Genomic DNA, 18434 nt, shown 5'->3' on the forward strand with positions numbered 1-18434 from the left:
CTCACTGGTATATAGGTGCTCAAAGGTAATAATAGATAAAATTAGTGAGTAACCTCGGCACTCTAAATCTCCCAGACTAAGTCAGTAAGTCACAACGGATAGTAATGCAAAATCACTCTTTATTGGTCCGTATTAAGAAAAAAAAAATTTTCATAAGCATATATGTTTTTGGCCAAAACAAGTTACAAATGACGTTTCGGCCTGAGCCTTCGTCAGATTGGACTTATCTGCAAGTAATTATGAAAAATGACAATAATCAGTATCACATAAGAGTGAGAGAACAATAACATAAACTCGAACAATGTAGAGGTACAATTGGGATGCAGCAAAAAAATTGCAACACAGCAAGAAATGAAACACATGATACAAATGTCAAAATACAGTACAAGGACAATATAGTAATGACAAATATGGGGTCAGAGTAGACTTAGACAGCTCTGGTATGAAAGAGATGTCAATCATAAAGTAACATGTGCAGTAGGTGTAGAGCTACAGTGTGCATGGCAGAGCTAATGGGTAGACCGACCATAGAAAAAGAATGGAGAAAAAGTGGAGAATAAGTGGAGAAAAAGTGGAGAAAAAGTGGAGAAAAAGTGGAGAAAAAGTGGAGAATAAGTGGAGAACAAGTGGAGAGAAAGTGGAGAAAAAGTGGAGAAAAAAATGGAGAAAAAGTGGAGAAAAAAAATGGAGAAAAAGTGGAGAAAAAAATGGAAAAAAAGTGGAGAAAAAGTGGAGAAAAAGTGGAGAACAAGTGGAGAAAAAAATGGAGAAAAAGTGGAGAAAAAGTGGAGAAAAGGTAGAGAAAAAGTGGAGAAAAAAATGGAGAAAAAGTGGAGAAAAAAATGGAGAAAAAGTGGAGAAAAAAATGGAAAAAAAGTGGAGAAAAAGTGGAGAAAAAGTGGAGAAAAAAATGGAGAAAAATTGGAGAAAAAGTGGAGAAAAAGTGGAGAAAAAAAATGGAGAAAAAGTGGAGAAAAAGTGGAGAAAAAGTGGAGAAAAAGTGGAGAAAAAGTGGAGAATAAGTGGAGAAAAAGTGGAGAAAAAGTGGAGAAAAAAATGGAGAAAAAGTGGAGAAAAAGTGGAGAATAAGTGGAGAAAAAGTGGAGAAAAAGTGGAGAAAAAGTGGAGAATAAGTGGAGAAAAAGTGGAGAAAAAGTGGAGAAAAAGTGGAGAAAAAGTGGAGAATAAGTGGAGAAAAAGTGGAGAAAAAGTGGAGAAAAAAAATGGAGAAAAAGTGGAGAAAAAAAATGGAGAAAAAGTGGAGAAAAAAATGGAAAAAAAGTGGAGAAAAAGTGGAGAAAAAGTGGAGAAAAAGTGGAGAAAAAAATGGAGAAAAAGTGGAGAAAAAATGGAGAAAAAGTAGAGAAAAAGTGGAGAAAAAAATGGAGAAAAAGTGGAGAAAAAAATGGAGAAAAAGTGGATAAAAAGTGGAGAATAAGTGGAGAAAAAGTGGAGAAAAAGTGGAGAAAAAAATGGAGAAAAAGTGGGAAAAAAATGGAAAAAAAGTGGAGAAAAAGTGGAGAAAAAGTGGAGAAAAAGTGGAGAAAAAAATGGAGAAAAATTGGAGAAAAAGTGGAGAAAAAGTGGAGAAAAAAAATGTAGAAAAAGTGGAGAAAAAGTGGAGAAAAAGTGGAGAAAAAGTGGAGAAAAAGTGGAGAATAAGTGGAGAAAAAGTGGAGAATGAGTGGAGAAAAAGGGGAGAAAAAAATGGAGAAAAAGTGGAGAAAAAGTGGAGAAAAAGTGGAGAAAAAAATGTAGAAAAAGTGGAGAAAAAGTGGAGAAAAAGTGGAGAAAAAAATGGAGAAAAAGTGGAGAAAAAGTGGAGAATAAGTGGAGAAAAAGTGGAGAAAAAGTGGAGAAAAAAAATGGAGAATAAGTGGAGAAAAAAATGGAAAAAAGTGGAGAATAAGTGGAGAAAAAGTGGAGAAAAAGTGGAGAAAAAGTGGAGAAAAAAATGGAGAAAAAGTGGAGAAAAAGTGGAGAATAAGTGGAGAAAAAGTGGAGAAAAAGTGGAGAAAAAGTGGAGAAAAAGTGGAGAAAAAGTGGAGAAAAAGTGGAGAATAAGTGGAGAAAAAGTGGAGAAAAAAATTCTCCACTTTTTTTCCATTTTTTTCTCCACTTTTTCTCCACTTTTTCTCCACTTATTCTCCAATTTGTCTCCACTTTTTCTCCACTTTTTCTCCACTTATGGAAAAAAAGTGGAGAATAAGTGGAGAAAAAGTGGAGAAAAAGTGGAGAAAAAGTGGAGAAAAAGTGGAGAATGAGTGGAGAAAAAGTGGAGAAAAAAATGTAGAAAAAGTGGAGAAAAAGTGGAGAAAAAAAATGTAGAAAAAGTGGAGAAAAAGTGGAGATAAAAATGGAAAAAAAGTGGAGAAAAAGTGGAGAAAAAGTGTAGAAAAAGAGGAGAAAAAAATGGAGAAAAAGTGGAGAAAAAGTGGAGAATAAGTGGAGAAAAAGTGGAGAAAAAGTGAAGAAAAAAATGGAGAAAAAGTGGAGAAAAAAATGGAAAAAAGTGGAGAATAAGTGGAGAAAAAGTGGAGAAAAAGTGGAGAAAAAGTGGAGAAAAAGTGGAGAAAAAAATGGAAAAAAGTGGAGAATTTTTTTCTCCACTTTTTCTCCACTTATTCTCCACTTTTTCTCCACTTTTTCTCCACTTTCTCCACTTTTTCTCCATTTTTTTTCTCCACTTTTTCTCCACTTTTTCTCCACTTTTCCTCCACTTTTTCTCCACTTTTTCTCCACTTTTTCTCCAATTTTTTTTCTCCACTTTTTCTCCACTTATTCTCCACTTTTTCTCCACTTTTTCTCCACTTTTTCTCCAATTTTTTTTCTCCACTTTTTCTCCACTTATTCTCCACTTTTTCTCCACTTTTTCTCCACTTTTTCTCCACTTATGGAAAAAAAGTGGAGAATAAGTGGAGAATAAGTGGAGAAAAAGTGGAGAAAAAGTGGAGAAAAAGTGGAGAAAAAGTGGAGAAAAAAATGTAGAAAAAGTGGAGAAAAAGTGGAGAAAAAGTGGAGAAAAAATGTAGAAAAAGTGGAAAAAAAATGGAGAAAAAGTGGAGCACCCTTTGGTGCCTTTCATGTGGCACCAAGGGGTGCTTAGCTTTGTATTTAGCCAAAAAAATGAAAAAAAAAATGACGTAGGGTTCCCCCTAGTTTTGTAGCCAGCTAGGGTAAAGCAGACGGCTGCAGCCTGCAGACCACAGCTGGCAACCTCACCTTGGCTGGTAATCCAAAACTGAGGGCACCCCACGCTGTTATTTTAAATTAAATAAATAATTTAAAAAAAAAAACACGTTTGGTCCCCCAAAATTGGATCACCAGCCAAGGTAAAGCAGACAGCTGGGGCCTGATATTCTCAGACTAGGGAGGTCCATGGTTATTGGACTCTCCCCAGCCTAAAAATAGCAGGCCACAGCCGCCCCAGAAGTGGCGCATCCATTAGATGCGCCAATCCTGGTGCTTCGCCCCAGCTCATCCCGCGCCCTGGTGCGGTGGCAAACGGGGTAATATATGGGGTTAATACCAGATGTGTAATGTCACCTGGCATCAAGCCCTGGGGTTGATGAGGTCAGGCGTCTATCAGATACCCGACATCACCAACCCAGTCAGTAATAAAAAAAAATAGACGACAACCACATTTTTATTTGAAAAAACACTCCCCAAAACATTCCCTCTTTAACCAATTTATTAGAATGAAAAACAAATCCAGGTCTGGTGTAATCCAAGGGGTTGCCATGACGATCCACACTGTCCCAGTCAATGAAGAGCAGGATGTTCCCCATTGGCTGGGAGAGCAGTGCAGTGACCTGAGCTAACATCAATGGGTCAGCCCAGGTCACTGCAGGGCATGACAAGTGCTGCTGTCAGCGAGGTACATTACCTGCGCTGATCTCCAGCACACTGACAGCCCCTGTCACTGAGTTCAATGACCGGCGCCTTCACACCAAGTATCCCAAGTATCGCGAGAGGTCCGTGACGTCACCGCTAGTCAGTCTCGGGTCGGAAGCGAGAGGTGATGTGACAAGCGGCGGCCATGGAGGACAGTGACAGCGCTGAGGTCGGGATGGCGGGACTTCATCACCGCAGGTAAGCCGAGCGGGGGGGTGTGTGTGTGTGTGTGTGCATGTGTGTGTGTGTGAGTGTGTGTGTGTGTGTGTGTGTATGTATGTGTACATGCCGCGGGCAGGAGGGGGCGGAGCGAGCTGAGCGGGGAAGTGTGGGCTTCCTGCACGTAACTAAGATAAACATCGGGTTACTAACCAAAGCGCTTTGGTTGGATACCCGATGTTTATCTTGGTTACCAGCTTGTGGCAGGCTGCCAGCGATGGCTCCTGCACACTGTAGCTGTAAAAAGCCCTGCTTTTTGCTGCTAGAACCGTTCTCGAACGTATCTAGAACTATCGAGCTTTTGCAAAAAGCTCGAGTTCTAGTTCGATCTCGAACAGCCCCCAAAATCACTCGAGCCTAGAACTGGAGAACCTCGAACCGCGAACCGCGCTCAACTCTAGTGTTCAGCGAGTATGCTTGTCACTACTCGGTACTCGGGCTACTCGGTGGATACCGAGTAATCTCGCGATACTTGTGCTGTACTCATGGTCTTCATCCCTGCATGTTGGCGCTTTTTTGAGAGCCAGCCCTCATGCAGGGATTGGCTGGCAAACCAATGCAATGCCACAGCCCTGGTGAACCTCACAATTTTTGACTGCCCTGGCAAAGGAAAATACTACAAAGACTCACTTCCTCAAAATGGGCACATTAGACTCAAGAGGCCTTCGTGTACGTCTTTTCTCAGGGACATCGGAGGGCCACACAATGTTTTTACGTAAAATTTTTCATGTTATCTCCAAAAGTAACATACACCAGCTCTATCTCACTATTGGGTATGTGCCCTTAACATTTCCGCCATGAAAATTCTTTTTAGGGTAATTTTGGAAGGTTTTCTGGTGAGTCCGTAAAATGGCGTAAAACGCGGACAAAATTGTTCACAGCTGTGACTTTTGAGTGATAAATGCTTCAAGGGGTCTTCCCCATGCTGTTGCCATGTCATTTGAGCACTCTTCTGAGACTTTTGTGACATTTTTAGGGTTTCTACATGCTGCCGGGGGTCATTTCATAAAAATACTCGGGTCTCCCATAGGATAACATTGGGCTCGGTGCTCGGGCCGAGTACATGAGTATCTTGGGATGCTCGGCCCGAGCCTCGAGCACCCGAGCTTTTTGTTACTCGCTCATCACTAATAGATACATGATAGATAGATAGATAGATAGATAGATAGATAGGATAAATAGATAGATAGAGGACAGTTAGTTAGATAGATAGATAGATAGATAGATAGATAGGATAAATAGATAGATAGAGGATAGTTAGTTAGATAGATAGAGGATAGAGGGATAGATAGATGTATAGATAGATGGGATAAATAGATTGATGGATAGATCGATAGATAGATAGATAGATAGATACATAGATAGATAGAGAATAGATAGATAAATATGATGGATAGATAGATAGATAGATAGATAGATAGATAGATAGATAGATAGATAGATAGATAGATAGATAGATAGATACATTATAGATAGAGAGATAAATAGATAGATACACAGTCAGTGTTGGACTGGCTACCGGAGAAACCGTCAGTAATACCAGTCCGGGCTGTGGTTACCTGCATTGAACTCCGGAGATCTCAGTTGAGCTCCAAAATGCAACCCAGCCTGTCCGCAGTTGCCATGAACTGACCAGCAATCGCCAGGGAATCAGACGGCGCTCGCGGTTCAGTGCTGCAAAGCCTGAGTTGAGTCCAGGCTGCACTCTTGAGCTCAGGTGACAGCTCCGGAGTTCAATGCAGGTAACTGCAGACAGGCCTAGTATTACTGGTGGTTTCTCCGGTAGCCACATGATTCACATGGTTTGGAGAGTTATGTTGATGTTCCAGAATGCAATATGGCTATATTTGAATTGATTGTTTTGCTCAAGAATAAATGTGAATTGCTGTTTATGGAATGAAAATAAGACATCCCCTGGTGTGGACCAGTAGAAGCGTGCTAGAAACGCAAAAAGGCTGTAGTTCATACGCCCTGCATTTGTCTTTTCCTTTTGCCTTCCCTGAACTTTTAAAAACATAAGTAAAGTCTTGTTTTTTGCTGATTGTGAGTGCCCTTTCTAAATTTTTTCCTCCAGTTTTTTTTTGGGTTGAATCATGCTACTTGGCTTCTAAAAAAGTGAGCACCAGTTTTTCCTTGTTTAAATGCCACAGGTTTCTCAGCCTACAGGAATTATCATCCTAAGGTTGTGCTGGAGTTTTTTCTATTTTCTGGACCCTGAAAATAAGCTGTAGCCCATCTTTCAGAGCAAAACATAATTTTCCGGCAAAATATAAATGATGGATCGATAGATGGATAGAGACATATTTAGATTGTTAGATTGACAGACAGACAGACAGACAGATAGATAGATAGATAGATAGATAGATAGATTCACTGAGCCACTCCATGCCGCCATCTATGTCTGGGACAAAGGGTGTCCTAACGGCTGCTGGGTGCGTATCCGGAGCTACGAGGTAAAATGAAAGATGCGAATAATGGAGAGAACCATCAAGTAATGTGCCCGACTCAGAGACACCTTCATATTAGTCATTACATCAATAACAAGCCTACAACCTACAATAGCCCTCATCAGTCCAGTAGACCACTGCGCAACCAGCTCTGTCCTCACCTATCGTACCATCACCCATTCCCTGTAGACTGTGAGCCCTCGCGGGCAGGGTCCTCTCTCCTCCTATACCAGTCTGTTTTGTACTGTTAATGATTGTTGTACGTATACCCTTTCACTTGTAAAGCGCCATGGAATAAATGGCGCTATAATAATAAATAATAATAATAATAATAATAATAGATAGATAGATAGATAGATAGATAGGAATAGATAGATAGATAGATAGATAGATAGATAGAGGGATAGATAGATAGATAGATAGAAGGATAGATAATTAGCAAGGGTAAGAAGGTACAGTGTACAATTAAAATGATTGGCCATTTCACTACTGTATTATATAAAGACTAAAATGGTGACCTGTCCTACAGAAATGTATTTATGTTTCTAAGCTCACCGGATGCTGTGCCTAAATATCAGAAATAGTTATTTTTATGATCTTGCCCATTTTTGTGATGTACAGCTATTTGATTGATATTGGGGCTTGGGTAGGAATACCCATGTCAAAGACTATAGTACACATAGATTTTCTCCTTTCTCACAGATGTCTTTTTTTACATCTGCCTACTTGCCTCTAGTATAAAATGTAGGGAGCTGCTGTTATGCCTTAGTGTCTCTATAGATATCTGAACTCTGCTAACTGGACACTGTTAAATCTGCTGTCTGCTGCCCAGCATGTTCAAATTGTCTCTTCAGGGAAGAAGGAGACGAGCTCTAGCACTACCTATTGGAAGTAGCAATCCTAAAAGTCTAAAGTGGCTCTTTAGCCAGCCTTTTCATATGACTTAGGCTGCTTTCACAATTGCGTTGTTTTGCATGAGTCAAAATCACTCGCCTTGAGAAATTATGGTATCCTGTAAAACATTTTGCAAGAATCTGTTTTTTTCCCCATAGACTTCAATTAGCGATGTATTGTGACTGATGGCCCTGCGTTGCATCCTCTGTGTGACGGATCAGTCATTTACTGACTGACTGTCAGGCGGAAGCAATGCTGAATGTAACGTTTATTGTGTGCGGCGGATGGTTTTTTACTGTGAGCATGCACACAGTAAAAAAACATGATGGACTATAAATTCATTTTGTGAATGATCAGCTGATTGCCCAGCAGCCGGCTTTTGTGAATGATTAGCTGATCGCCCAGCAGCCGGCTTTTGTGAATGATTAGCTGATCGCCCGGCGGCCGGCTTTTGTGAGCATTCAGCTGAACAGCTGGTAGGTGATCAGATGATTGCTCAGAAAATCTGGCCGCCGGTAAAAAAAAAAACAAAAAAAGTTCAGTTTTTTGCAGCACCTATCACATCAGTTATGCCACTATCTGCAATGCATCCGTTGCATCAGTCACACAACTGATTGTGATGGATGCAAACAATGCAAGTGTGAAAGCAGCCTTCGGATTCATACCAGATCAGAATCCCAACTTGCAAACATGGTGTTTCGGGGTGATTGCACCTCATCAGTGCAAAGTATGGGAACTGATCTGGCTTATGAGAAGCTATAGTGGATCTAAGGGGATCTAAGGGAGAATTTTTCTCTTTGCGGTTTGTCAGGTCTCCGCAAGGAGAAAAGTCCTGCCCAGGATGTGTGGATCTCACTTCTGATACTTAGCATACTGGAGGTAGGAGAACCATGGGAAAGTGGAGCTAACAGGCAGCAAAGACTGAACAGCATGTGTCCCATATTTTAAGAAGGGGTAAAGAATGGTTCAAATGATGGGATGTTACTTGAACAGCAAATAAACAATAGCAACATGGCAATCAAACTGCATTTAAGTCCAACTTGCAGAGGGATGTTAGCTACCGACAAGAAAATAGGGATACGTCATATCGAATTTAGACTATTAGCATATGCAAAAGATGGGAAAAGCCATTTAAGCTATGGAAAGATATTCACATAAGAGATACTGGAAATATCAGTAAATTGGTAAGTCAGAGCATGATTTTTCATTTCCTTCAGGAAACCACCGAGAGAAAACAGACAAAAGGCAGTGATACGATCTCCATGCAATGTTCACCTATATTCCCATCAATTGTTAAGTGTGCACTGGTGACTGAAACAAATGAGAACATAACATTGTCATGAAAGTCCTTCTTTTCTACAAAACTAAAAATAAAAAAAGGAAATGATATACCAGAACCAATATTGTATTTCATAAAGCCAGGAAATTAATTTATACTCTGGAGATTAAAAGATACCACATTAATAATATCGAGACCGTTGATACAAAGACATGACGTGTGTCCCTCAATATTACGCATGATAGTGTCTTGTGTATGACTTTGATCAAATGTAGGATTTTCTGAAAAGAGCAATGACTATTAAGAGTTTCATCATTCCAATCAAACATACTTATGTTAGACAAATGAACCATCAAAGTAATTTTTAAAAGCAAAGTAAAACAATATACAAATCAATGGGTGGAACTATAACACGAGATTTTTTTTATATTTTCAAATTCAGACATGTTATAGTTATCAAAAGCATGGCTGGTCGAATAGGCCATATTTAACATGAAATCAAATGGTAAGAAATAATGTTTTCTATAAACGCCATTTTGCTGAACTTGCCAAAGTGAATCACAAAAATATTCTGATTTAGAAAGATCCTAAATTTAGGAAAATTTGAGAAATATTCTATTTGCCACAAAAAAGTCACTAATTTTTAAAATAAAAAATTTTTGTGTTTGTGTTTTTTTTCTCTTTACTTACATAGACACTACTCCATTACCAACCCAAGGCCCGATTTCAACGGCATCAGGGCAATCGGGGTGAGCTAGGTAAAGTGTCACAATTGTGGAGTGGCTGCTGGCTCCTATTTTAAGGTGGGAAGAGCCGATAACCAATTGAACTTCCCAGTCTGAGTGTCATGATTCTGATTTGTGGTGCTCTGCTCTCCTGCAGAGCCGATTTGTGGTTATTATTTCTCGGTGGTCTGGTTGTTCCTGGTCTCGGGCCCGGAGGGAGGGGCCTGTTCATTTGAGCCTCGTTCCAGGTGATTGCTCTGCTTTATTTTGCAGCTTCTTCACCCGAAACACCGCCAATGATACTTCCCGTGATGCAGGTGTTGCTCCTAGCTCCTGTAATTTACCATCCTGATCTTTTCCCATGACCTTGTTCCTAGTACCCTCCCCCACCTACCTTGACTCCCTGACTTCCTGACCTCCAGCTTGTTTCCTGACCTCTGCTCTGCTCTCTCCCTTTGTACCTGACGTCTTCTCCTGGCTTTCAGACCCCCGGCTTGTATCCTGACCTTGGCTCCTCTCTCTTCCTTTATACAGATGAGAATTTCCGACTCCTGACCTTTGACTTGTTTGACTGCTCCTCCACTAGTGTATCTAGAGACATCTAGTGTTCAAACATCTCACGTCTCCTCTACTAGTGTTTCTAACAACACCTACTGTTAGAGCATTAAACTAAGAGTATCAGTCCCCTGCTGTCTGCTTTGTCTGCACTGATTTTCAAAAATCGGTAGATGCCCACATTTTTCTTTTTGTTATTTATAATAACAAAAAACAATGTGGGCTCTAACCCATTATAATGATGATGTCTGTTTTATGTCGTGACATCAGAGAAAGAGGTGGGTAAAATTGCATCCTGTATGAAGCCAGGGAAAAGGAGGAGGCACAGAACAAGTTTGCAAGGTGTATAGAAAGTAGGAGGGAAAGGTGAGTAATTACAGCAGAGTAAATTGTTGAAGAATATAGCAGTAATAGCTTTCATATTGACCTAATGATTTTCCATTTTTGCAATTTCCATTTTACTTCCCCTTAATCAAAGCGCAATAACTTTTTTTTATTTCTCTGTAAATACAGCCATTTGAGGGATTTTATTTTTTGCAGGACAAGTTGTACTTTTGAAATAAGGGCACTTTACACACAGAGATAAATCTGCGGCAGATCTATGGTTGCAGTGAAATTGTGGACAATCAGTGCCAGATTTGTGGCTGTGTACGAATGGAACAATAAGTCCATGATTTCACTGCAACCACAGATCTGCCAAAAATTTATCTCTGTGTGTAAAGTGGCATTTACACTATCCCTTTTATCTGTTGTCATGTGATTGATGCACCTCAGGGCTATGGGGTACTCGGTCCCAGGCAGTATATTCACTGGGACAGTTCACTGGGTAGCCGTTGCCCAGTTCCGTGACCCTGGGGGTTGCTTAAAAGGGGTTACATACATGGGAATGGTAAAAACGTTTTTGTCGTTTTTGTCGCCACTTGCAGGTTGCGGCTATTTATATGGAGCCGCCGCTGCACAGTTTCTCACTACTGGGGCTGATGTTAGCAGAAGCCTGGATTTTGGGCCCTCCGCAAGTAGGGACAGGCCCCAGGGGATATATGATGGTGTTGGGCATGGAAAGAAGGTACGCCACACAAAGGGATTGCAGTGTAACTGGTTTCGCTACTGACAGCGTTGTTATGGCTGGCAACCCGATGAAGACTGGTCCTCACCACTAGCTCCCCTTTGTTCCAGTTCCGGTGTGGTGACCTGGTGTCTGTCTTCCCCTGCACCTATCTCTGGTTGGTGGGTCCCCGTGGCTTAGAGCGTCTGGGGGGTCCCCTCCTGGTCATCTTTCAGTCTTAGTCCGTATGACAGGTAGCTTGAACACTGTGGGGTCGGTTTCTCTGTTCCTATTCCCTGATTCTCCCATTGCTACTGTGTCCTGAACTTTACAGTCGGTGAGGTCCTGGATAGTCTCCTCACCATGCAGATTTTATCAGGTCTGCCTGGAGCGTTTTCATGACCTAGGGTTCTGTACCCCATTGGTGCTATGGTTCCGGGAGTACTCCACCGTTCTCCGCCGGCAACCACAAGCCTGAGCCGACAGGTCACCGCTACACTCCTGTCTGTACTGTTACGTCCGTCTCCTTTCACTTCCACTTACTGACTGTCTGGCCCCTCCTCCCTGGTTGTCATCTAGTGGACTGAATTGGTTCCACCCCTAAGTGGCCATCCATTGGGTCCAACCCTAGCCTGTCCTTGGGAACAGGAAAGATAGGGATTAAAATGAATGTTTTGGTGTTACCGTCACGGGTCTTGTGGGTGTCTGGGGATAGGCCCTGCATCCTTGATAGGATGCAGTTCACTGTAGCTACTAATGGTCTCAGGAGAGCTACATGATGTACTAAAAAGTGTAAACAAAATTAAATTATGTCAAAATATGGAAAAAAGTGTTGTTTTGTTTCAATTTTTTTTTCATTTAAATTTGTGTAAATTGTTTCTTGCTTTATCTTTATGTATAGTGTTCATTTTATGGTGAAATTCACCTCTAATATCGAGTCTGTAGATCAGTATTATTATGGAGATAGCATAGTTCTTGCATTTTTTAGGTGGTGAAAAAAATTCAGAAGTTTGTAAAAAAAAATAAATTCTCTTGTGTCACCTTTTTCCAAGAGCCCTAAAATTTTCAAATGTTGGGTGATGGAGCTGAATGAGGGGCTATTTTTGCACTCTAAAGGGTACTTTACATGCTACGACATCGCTAGCGATCTCGTTAGCGATGTGAAATTCTAGATCGCAAGTGCGATCTAGAATTTCACATCGCTAACGAGATCGCTAGCGATGTCGCAGCATGTAAGGTACCCTTTAGAGAATGTTTTTGTTGGTGCCACTTTGGGGAAGACACAATGTTTTCATCACCTCCTACTACATTTTTTGTTGTTCTTGCAGAAGCCAAAAAAACCATGCAATGTTTGACTGTTGATCTTTTTTTCTCGGTACATTATTTGTCGATAGGATTAATTTATTTTATATTTTTATGTATTTGATGTTTATGAATATAGTAATGACAAATATGTGTATATTTTAATTGCTTCTTACTTTTTAATAGGTAAAATATTTTGAACTTTTAATATTTTTTTTTCTTAAGGAAACTTGAATTGGCAATTGTACAATCGCTTGTGCTGTACCAAAGTATTACTGTATACTGTATTACTGTGTATTGCAAAAAAATCAAGGCCTCCTATGAGCAACAACTACGAATATTATATAATGGCAGAGCAAGGCAATGTTGAGTTAGATATGTGTTCGGATGTGGTTCCAATTCATTTAATATTGTATTGAAAAACCTGGCACTCACTGATAAGTATTATAGCAAAAAAATTCTCTAATGTTATGGTCCAAAATGTTTTAAGTTTGTTTCCAATTTGATGGTGTACTTGATACCAACTTAGGGTTAACAACATACTTTTATTGCCCATAAATGTATTTTTAGGGAGGTCCGTTGACCAAAAGAACCACTATCCTGTCATTTTAAGACTTATATATATTTAAATTTTACCTTTTTTCAAACTGAAAACAGGGTTATTATTCAACATTTTAAAACATTTGTACATATACAATATATATATATATATATATATATATGCAAATATTTTACAAAGTTTAAAAATGATAGCAATAACCCTCTTTTTCATATTACATATATATATATATATATATATATATATATATATATATATATACAGTTAGGTCCAGAAATATTTGGACAGTGACACAATTTTGGCGAGTTGGGCTCTGCATGCCACCACATTGGATTTGAAATGAAACCTCTACAACAGAATTCAAGTGCAGATTGTAACTTTTAATTTGAAGGTTTGAACAAAAATATCTGATAGAAATTGTAGGAATTGTACACATTTCTTTACAAACACTCCACATTTTAAGAGGTCAAAAGTAATTGGACAAATAAACCAAACCCAAACAAAATATTTTTATTTTCAATATTTTGTTGCGAATCCTTTGGAGGCAATCACTGCCTTAAGTCTGGAACCCATGGACATCACCAAACGCTGGGTATCCTCCTTCTTAATGCTTTGCCAGGCCTTTACAGCCGCAGCCTTCAGTTCTTGCTTGTTTGTGGGTCTTTCCGTCTTAAGTCTGGATTTGAGCAAGTGAAATGCATGCTCAATTGGGTTAAGATCTGGTGATTGACTTGGCCATTGCAGAATGTTCCACTTTTTTGCACTCATGAACTCCTGGGTAGCTTTGGCTGTATGCTTGGGGTCATTGTCCATCTGTACTATGAAGCGCTGTCCGATCAACTTTGCGGCATTTGGCTGAAACTGGGCTGAAAGTATATCCCGGTACACTTCAGAATTCATCCGGCTACTCTTGTCTGCTGTTATGTCATCAATAAACACAAGTGACCCAGTGCCATTGAAAGCCATGCATGCCCATGCCATCACGTTGCCTCCACCATGTTTTACAGAGGATGTGGTGTGCCTTGGATCATGTGCCGTTCCCTTTCTTCTCCAAACTTTTTTCTTCCCATCATTCTGGTACAGGTTGATCTTTGTCTCATCTGTCCATAGAATACTTTTCCAGAACTGAGCTGGCTTCATGAGGTGTTTTTCAGCAAATTTAACTCTGGCCTGTCTATTTTTGGAATTGATGAATGGTTTGCATCTAGATGTGAACCCTTTGTATTTACTTTCATGGAGTCATCTCTTTACTGTTGACTTAGAGACAGATACACCTACTTCACTGAGAGTGTACTGGACTTCAGTTGATGTTGTGAACGGGTTCTTCTTCACCAGAGAAAGTATGCGGCGATCATCCACCACTGTTGTTATCCGTGGACGCCCAGGCCTTTTTGAGTTCCCAAACTCACCAGTCAATTCCTGTTTTTCTCAGAATGTACCCGACTGTTGATTTTGCTACTCCAAGCATGTCTGCTATCTCTCTGATGGATTTTTTCTTTTTTTTCAGCCTCAGGATGTTCTGCTTCACCTCAATTGAGAGTTCCTTAGACCGCATGTTGTCTGGTCACAGCAACAGCTTCCAAATGCAAAACCACACACCTGTAATCAACCCCAGACCTTTTAACTACTTCATTGATTACAGGTTAACGAGGGAGACGCCTTCAGAGTTAATTGCAGCCCTTAGAGTCCCTTGTCCAATTACTTTTGGTCCCTTGAAAAAGAGGAGGCTATGCATTACAGAGCTATGATTCCTAAACCCTTTCTCCGATTTGGATGTGAAAACTCTCATATTGCAGCTGGGAGTGTGCACTTTCAGCCCATATTATATATATAATTGCATTTCTGAACATGTTTTTGTAAACAGCTAAAATAACAAAACTTGTGTCACTGTCCAAATATTTCTGGACCTAACTGTATATGTATATATATACACACATATATATATATATATATATATATATATATATATATACTGTATATACTGTACATACTGTGTATGTATATATATATATATATATATATATATATATACATATATGTTTCATATATAGATATTTCATAATATGTATGTATTTTTTTATTTTATTCTTCAGCCTCTTACTGTTTGATTGTGGCTTTGGGGACTTAATTCTCTGAAACTCTGAATTTCACAGGAGCATCAGTATGACAACTGAAAGGCTAATATGGTTTCCAATCAGCAGCGTCGGACTGGCTACCAGAGGAAGCTCCAGTAATGCTAGGCCTGGATTCAGTTACCTGCATTGCACTCCGCAGCTCTCACCTGCAGCCTGGACTGATCTCAAAGTTTGCAGGACTGCACCGCGAGCGCCGAGTAATTGATTCCCCAGCGATTCAGTTTATAACAGCTGCGGACAGACCGGGCTGATCTCCAGAGTTCAGGTGAGAGCACTGGAGCGGAGCCCAACATGTCCGCAGCTGTCATGAACTGAACCGCAATCTCCGGGGAATCAATCACTTGGCGCTCGCGTTGCAGACTGCACTCCGGAGCTCAGGTGAGAGCTTTGGAGTTCAGTGCAGGTAACTGAATCCAGGCCTGGCATTACTGAAGATTCCTCTCTCCGGTAGCCAGTCCGACGCTGCCTATCAGTGCTGCATTATTGTGTCCAAGGGGGCTGGTGTTCGGAGTCTGATGACTGCTCAATTTAAGCGCCACTGTTCTAGATTGACAGTGGCATCTGAATGGTTAAAAAACAGAAAGTAGAGTGACACCTAGTGTTGTTACAGACATATGACAGCTGTGCTGCATGTGGAGCAGACTCCACTCCTAAGACCCTTTTATGCCCCCTTCACATGTCAGTGATTCTGTTACGTATGTTACAGTCTTTATTCAAACCTGAAACTGGGACATACACAGACCCATTAGAATCAATGAGTCTGCGCATACATCAATGATTTCTCACTGACGTGGTTCTGTACAGCGCGGATGCGTATCCGTGTGTTCTGCATGGAGACAAGTCCGTTTTTTTCTGGCATCACTGATGTCACACGGACCACACAGTGGTGTGATCCATGTGGCACATACCAGAGAAAACCCTTACATTTAAAATAGAAAGCTTTTAAAATGTATCCGTCCCCAGCGCTGCTGTCTTCAGCCGCTGCTGTCTCTGCTTCCAGGCCAGCTAATTATTCTCATACATTACATTCAGCACTACACAGACGACCCGGAAGTAACAACAGTGGGGAGACAGCAGCGGCCGGAGACAGCATCGCGGGAGACTTCAGCACCACGGACAGCAGGGACGGGGACAAGTGAGCATAGAAGTTCCTGATCTCTGTGTAATATCACAGATAGCACACGGAGACCACACGTGTGCTAAAATCATGGCACACGGAGGGACATATGCATCTTTAACACATCAATGAAAAACGTGTGTTTTTCACCGACAATGTATCTTAAAATGTGTCGGCGGGGTCATGTTGTAAGTGACGCACATCCGGCATCGTAAGGTGCATTGCAGTGTGTGACAGGTATGTGCGATTGCGATTGAACGGTAAAACATTCATCGCATACACATCGTACCTTTCTCTAGAATTGCACGTCAGATTGTTCATCGTACCCGGGGTAGCACACATTGCAGTGTGTGACACCCCGGGAACGAGGAACAGATCTTATCTACGTCCTGCGGCTCCCGGCCCACAATGCGTAAGGAAGGAGGTGGGCGGGATGTTTACGTCCCACTCAGCTCCGCCCCTCCGCTTCTATTGGCCGGCTGCCGCGTGACGTCGATGTGACGCCGAACATCCCACCGACTCCAGGAAGTGGACGTTCGCCGCCCACAGCGAGGTCGTATGGACGGGTAAATACGTGTGACGGGGTTAATCGTTTGTGCGGCACTTTCAACAAATTGAATGTGCTGCACATACGATGGGGGCGTTGCAAATCGCATACGATATCGTATGCGAAATTGCAACGTGTAAAGTAGGCTTTATACACATGGACACCAATGTGTAGGTAGAGGTTATATCCATTTATGCTTAGAGGGTTAAAATGTTTTTTTTTTTACCTGGTACATAAAACCATAGAGTTAAAAGAGGGTGTACTTAGTTTTTCTCATAAGTGTGTGTTGTATGCAGTGTTTGTATTGTGCAGAAACCTAAAGTATCCTTTTAAACAACTTCAGACCACACATAACAACATATACGTATCAGTAACACAATTAAAAAAAGCAAAATAGAAAAAAAGAGTATTTTTTTATATTAATACAAATCACGTCCTTGAGTTCTAAGCTAAAGAATTAAACTTTTCTCTTTTGTGTAGCTGCGTAAATGTCTTCCAACAGGAGTTAAGATAGAAGATAATTTTTCCACACTTCAAAGATAACCTCCCGCAGAGGAAGTAAATGAATAATTGTCAGACAAGTCATAGAATTATTCACTGTATATGTCAAGCATAAAAATAAACAGAAGACATAACAAGCATAGCTGACAAAAATGAGAAGAAATAGGGGGCAAAGTGAATGATGAAAAATGAAAATACAGTGAAATATCTTGTAACAAAATAAATAGGATTAATAGAGCAAGACTGACTTATAGAAAAGTGATTGAAAATAACATTTTAAAGTTAGAAATAAAAATATAAGTTACGGTGTTATAAATCCCAATATTTTTAAGAATATAAACATAAAATATACAGAGCTATGATATACATTTCAACAATTATAAAAAAAAGTTATTTAAGTGTCGAATAACTATAATTATAGTTACAATTGGAAAAAAAATTATATATTAAATATTCACATTATGGGAGATTTTGGCACGGAACATGCCATAAGAGGTATCAAATGCACTAATCTCATCTCTGGGACTCAATATATAAAAAGAACAAAACATCACTCCTTATATATGTTTGTCGGTGCTCAGATAGGATCCCAAACCATATATAAGTACAAAAAAAGATCCGACACTCAGATGCTGTGTGTGAAGAAAAGACTTATTTTATTCATATTCCATCAACCAACATATGCGATAATAGTGTAATGTTTCGATCATATAGATCTTTATCAAACTCACACAGTGTCATGACTCATGGCTGTCTATATTCCTTGGAGCATAGCCGGTGGGAGGAGCTCCCCTCCGCACCTTAGCTTTGGTCTCAGTTCGTGCGGCGCCAGTTATAATTCTTCTTTGCAGCACTCCGCTGGTCCCTGTTAGTTGCTTGATCTTGCCCGTTCACTTTTTTGTACAAGTCCTCCCGTTCTCCTGACTGCGTTCGTCCCCCCTGCCTCCTGTTCTCATGACTGCGTCTGCCCTCTGTTCCTCTGTCCTCCCAACCTCCATCCTTCCCGACACCTGTCCTCCTCACTCCCGTCCTCTCCCCTCTGTCATCCCATTTCCCTGAGCTTCTGCTCTCTCAGCTCCTAACCACGGCCTGTTAGTCACTTTGATTTCTGTGCTCCCTGGCCCTTGAAGTTTTCTCTCAGTTTCTGACCCGGTCCTTCCTTGACTCTGTCTCTGTAACATCCCTGATATCACATGATCCTCCTAACACAGACTC

Source organism: Anomaloglossus baeobatrachus, chromosome 1, assembly GCF_048569485.1.
Source record: "Anomaloglossus baeobatrachus isolate aAnoBae1 chromosome 1, aAnoBae1.hap1, whole genome shotgun sequence".
Classification (NCBI taxonomy): Eukaryota; Metazoa; Chordata; class Amphibia; order Anura; family Aromobatidae; genus Anomaloglossus; species Anomaloglossus baeobatrachus.